Here is a 5096-nt window from a genome sequence, read left to right as displayed (position 1 = left end):
AATGCAGTGGCAGGCTTTGCAAACAGAGGGAATAGCAGGTGCAAAGACTCGGAGGCATGAACAGGCACAGCATGATAAGACTGGAGCCAATAAGGCATGGCTGAAGCAAAGAGTGAGTGGTAGGAGCTGTACTGCAAGTGTGGACAGGAGGAAAGCCATGCAGAGCCTTGAATGCCAGCCTAGGGAGCTTCGACTTCTCTCCGAAAGCTATGGAGAGCCACTGAGTGTTTTAAGTAAGGGAGGGACATAGTCATATTTGGACAACCTGAGCTCTTAGTCCCTATGAAGGCTTTGGCAATCAGGGCCAGATGTTTCATTAAGTGGATGGTAAAACTGAGACCCCATATGGAGAAGGGCTTTCCTGGTGCCTAAAGTGAGGCTTCAGCAGGTCCAAGGTTAGAATCCTGGGCTTGGCCCAACCATCTCTCTTCTAGTATTCCTGGGCTTGGGTGAAGGCAGAAAAGACCCAGATCCAGGGACCCCACTGGAGCAAAGAACTGAGTGCTACACACAGAACAGCCAGAAAAATCCCCGTGGTAAACAACAAGCAGCATTTAATTAACTTGTAAGTCTGTGGGTCAGCTGGGTTGGCTTGGCTGGGGTAGCTCAGCTCTGCCCCCTCCTCCTCCCAGGACCAGCAGGCTAGGCTGGGCATGTTCTTGTGGCAGTAGCTGAGGCACAAGCAGGCAAGCCCAACCACGGAAGTGCTTATCAAGCCCCTGCTTGATGCACCTCTGCTCTCATCCCATTGGCCAGAGCAAGTCCCATGGCTGAGCAACGTCCACTCAAGTCGCAATGGGAGGGCACTGCAAAATAACATGGTAAAGAGTGGGAACATACAATTGGGGGCATGCTGGGGAGGAAGTAAGGAGTTGGATTCATCGTCATAGCTACCATAGGTGCTCTTTAGAGGCTTCCCAGGCCTCCAAGCCCCCTTTCTGCCCTCAGAAGTCCATTTGTCACCCTAGCCATGGCCCCCAAGAAGGGGTGGGAAGAAAGGCCACCAGCATTTCCTGAGCACGCACACCAAGCACCGTGCTACGTGCTCTGCAAGCCCATGTTCCTGAATGCACATGTCTTCCCAACCTCTCCTGCCATGCCTCTCTCCCCCTTGCCTGCCCCTCTCTGGCTGGACTGCTAACACCAACATTCAAAGCTCCCTGTGTGCTTCCCACCTCAGGACCTTTGCTCATGCTGTGCCCTCTGACCGACACATTCCCCTCTCTCTTCACCCCCTCCAAGGCAAACTCCTTCACATCTCCTCTGAAATACCTTCCCTGGCCACCCTGTCTCAGTATCTTTTTATTCTTCACCACGGAAGCTCTTGTTTGTTGTCTTCATAGCTCTTATCACTGTCTGCAGTGGTGCATTCATGTATTTGTTTGATTCATGTCTCTCTCTAAAGACTGTAAGTACCATAAGGGAGCATATCTCTCGGACCTTGTGCAGGGCCTTCCACACTGTAGACACTTAGTAAATATTTATCAGAAGGAAGGAAGTGAAAGAGAGGGAGGGAAGAAGGAAGAAAGGGAAGGAGAGAGGGAAGGAGAGATGATGAGGTAAGAGTTCTTCATGCCCATTTTACAGATGAAAAGAGGTTCAAATGCATGAAGTCCCTTATCCATAGGCCCACAGTCACACCATTAGGAAGCTGCAATGTAAACTCAAGCCTAAGAGACCCCTCTCTACTCTCCCCTCTATTCGCCCCTCTAGACCACGAATTATAAAAAATGATCTTAACCATACAAAATATAGTCAATCAGCTGGGTGCGGTGGCTCTCGCCTGTAATTTCAACACTTTGGGATGCCAAGGTGGGTGGATCACAAGGTCAGGAGTTCGAGACCAGCCTGACCAACATGGTGAAACCCCGTCTCTACTAAAAATGCAAAATTAGCCGGGCATGGTGGTGCACGCCTGTAATCCCAGCTACTCAGGAGGCTGAGGCAGGAGAAGCATTTGAACCCAGGAGGCGGAGGTTGCAGTGAGCCAAGATCATGTCACTGCACTCCAGCCTGGGCGATAGACCATCACAAAAACAAAACAAAACAAACAAACAAACAAACAAAAAATATATATAGAGAGAGAGAAAGTCAATCAGGCCAGCCACAGTGGCTCATGCCTGTAATCCCAGCACTTTCGGGGGCTGAAGGAGAAGGGAGTCCAGGAGTTTGAGAGCAGCCTGGGCAACATAGTGAGACCTCATCTGCACAAAAAAAATTTTTTTAATTAGCCAGGCGTGGTGGCATGCATCTGTAGTACCAGCTACTCAGGACACTGAGGTGGGAGGATCGCTTGAGCCTGGAAGGGAAAGGTTGCAATGAGTCTGCCTGGGTGACAGACTGTATCTAAGAACAAGAAAATAGAGTTAATCACATAACAAATGCTTATCTGCCCAGCACACAGCTTAAGCACTAAAACATTATGAGGAACTCTGAGGGCTCCTGATCTCCCCTCCTGGACCTCATTCCTTCTTCCCTGCCTCCACAGAAGTGGCCATCACCCAAAATGGGCTGTTCATCATTTTCTGTGACCCTCGGCATGCCCCATGCTTATTCTCACCTCAGTACCTTTGTTCATGCTGCCTGGTACACCCTCCCTTCCCTTCCTTAAATCCTACCCATCATTCAAGACCCAGCTCCAGTCCCACCTCCTCCATGACACCTTCTCTGATTGATCCAGCCTGAGATCATTTCTCCTGGACAGTTCATTCTCATCTGCACATTGAGATAAGTAAAAGTTAGGCTTGTTCAAATGCTTGTCGCTGATAAGTTGAGGCTGAAGTCACTGCCTTAGTCTGAACTCTGATCTGCACAACCAACAGCTTGCTCAAATGTTCCTTGTGGACATTTTGCAGCAAGTCTCAAACCAAATGCCCCATCAGCCCTCAAAGCCTGTTGCTCTCCCTGTTTTCTGGGCTCTTGGGGATCAGCCCCACTACCCACCCTCCTACTAAGTCCAAAGCCTGACTCCTCAACACACCCTCCCCACCAGTCAAGATACCATTCATCCCATTCATCCCAGCACTTCTGTCTCCTCCTTCCTCTCTACCACCATGTCCGATGCCCTAGTCCAGCTACCATCCTCTCTCTCCTACAAGACAAAAACCGCCTCTGTGGTCTCCCCGCTTCCACTCTCGCACTCTTACAATCCATTTTCCAGACATCAGCCAAATAATCTTTTAAGAATACAAACATTATGTTAAGTGAAATAAGCCAGAAACAGAAAATTAAACACCGTGTGTTATCACTCATATGTGAAAGCTAAAAAATGCTAATCTCATATAAGTAAAAAGTAGAACACAGGCTAGCAGAGGCTGGGCAGGGTTAAGGGGGTGGGGATAGGGAGAGTTTTGTTAAAGGATACAAAATTACAGCTAGATACCAAGAACAAGTTCTAGTGTTCTATACCAGTGTAGGATGACTAGGGTTAACAATAATATATTAGTTTCAAATAACTGCAAGAAGGATATTGAATGTTCCCAACACAAAGAAATGATAAATATTTGAGATGACAGATATGCTAATTACTCTGATCTGATTGCTATACATTATATGTATCAAAACATCACTAATGCTCCATAAATATGCACAATTACTATGTGTCAGTTTTAAAAAAATGTTTAAAGAATACAAACCAGATCATGTTGCACCTGGTTAAACCCCTATGCTGGCTTCCTAGTGCTCTTAGAAAGAAACTAAACTCCTTAACATGGCCTACGAGGTCCTGCATGTTCTGGGCTCTGCTCATCCTTTGGCCTTATTTATTGATTTATTTTTGTAGAGACAGGGTCTCGCTGTGTTGCCCAGGCTGGTCTCAAACTCCTGGCCTCACACAATCCTCCTGTCTTGGCCTCCCAAGTAGCTGGGAGCACAGACGTGAACCACTGCACCCAACACATGGCCTCATCTTCACCACTCCTCCTTGCCCTGCTCACATGTGCCCTGAACCCCCAACCTCCCACACCCAGTAGACCTTGGCCACCTATGTCCCCTGCCTAGACCACTCTCTCTGTCTCTTTGCCTAGTTATCTCCTACCACCTCCACCACTAGGTCTCCACTCAAAAGTTATCTTCTCAGGTCAATGCAAGTCAAACTCCCATTATTATGTGCTAAAAGCCCAAGGGACCTCTTCTGTAAGGCACTTATCGTTGAAATTTGACATTTCTTTGTGTGATTCTTGGATTAATGTCTATCTTTTTCTCTAGGATGTGAGTCCCATGATGGCAGGGACTGTGTGTTGTTCACTGCTATATCCTAAGATCTCCATCCAGCAGCCAGTAGCAGGCTCAAAACTATTTGTTAAATCAATGAATGAATAGAACTGCAGTAAATATGTGTGCAGAGGCACACCGCGTGAGGATCACAAGATTATGGAGGGGCAATTGGCAGGAATGGGGTACTGATTAGATGGGGAGGGAGAGCTGGCTCCCATTACCCTCAATGTTTGCTCAGCCTCCTATATGCAAACAATACCCCAACCATGATGACCATGACCATGGCCCCCCTATATCCATGGTCTCCAGCCAGGCTGCTGCCTTCTTGGTCCTGCTGCCTCCTCAGTCCCTGGTAATTCTGGCACCTCCAAGAGAGGGGAAGGAAAGGGAAAGGAGAAAGGGAGAGGAGAGGGGAGAAGAGGATAAGAGGAAGAAGAAAAAGAAGAGGAAGAATCTTCCATTTTCTCTCTTTTTTATTATTTTGAGACAGGGTCTCACTCTGTTGTCCAGGCTGGAGTGCAGTGACACAATCTCGGCTCACTGCAACCTCCAACTCCTGGGCTCAAGTGATCCTCCTACCTCAGCATCCTGAGTAGCTGGGAGCACAGACACGCACCACCATACCTGCTAATTTTTGTATTTTCTGTAGAGATGGGGTTTCACCATGTCATCCATGCTGGTCTCAAACTCCTGGACTCAAGTGATCTGCCTGCCTTAGCCTCCATTCTCTCTTGAGCCCACTCCGATCAGGCTTAATCCCCTACCACCCCTCAAAAACTGACTTGGCCGAAATCCCCAATGACCTCCAGGCTGCTCACCCGATGGTGACTCCTCTGTTTTCATCTTACTGGCCCCTAAAGCAGCAATAGATACAATTGATC

General features: G+C 48.1%; 1 long non-coding RNA gene across 1 annotated transcript; it reads left to right on the top strand.

The window, feature by feature from the left end:
• Positions 1–530: 530 nt before the first annotated feature.
• LOC130541030 (uncharacterized) lies at positions 531–4348 on the top strand. The gene is made up of 3 exons (XR_008955073.1): positions 531–821; positions 1450–1559; positions 4207–4348. It is a non-coding gene; the product is annotated as an uncharacterized LOC130541030 (long non-coding RNA).
• The last annotated feature ends 748 nt before the right edge of the window (positions 4349–5096 follow it).

This window comes from Pan paniscus, chromosome 21 (assembly GCF_029289425.2).
Source record: "Pan paniscus chromosome 21, NHGRI_mPanPan1-v2.0_pri, whole genome shotgun sequence".
NCBI lineage: Eukaryota > Metazoa > Chordata > Mammalia > Primates > Hominidae > Pan > Pan paniscus.
The sequence above is the reverse complement of the archived record's forward strand: the minus strand, read 5'-3'. Positions and strand labels throughout refer to the sequence as shown.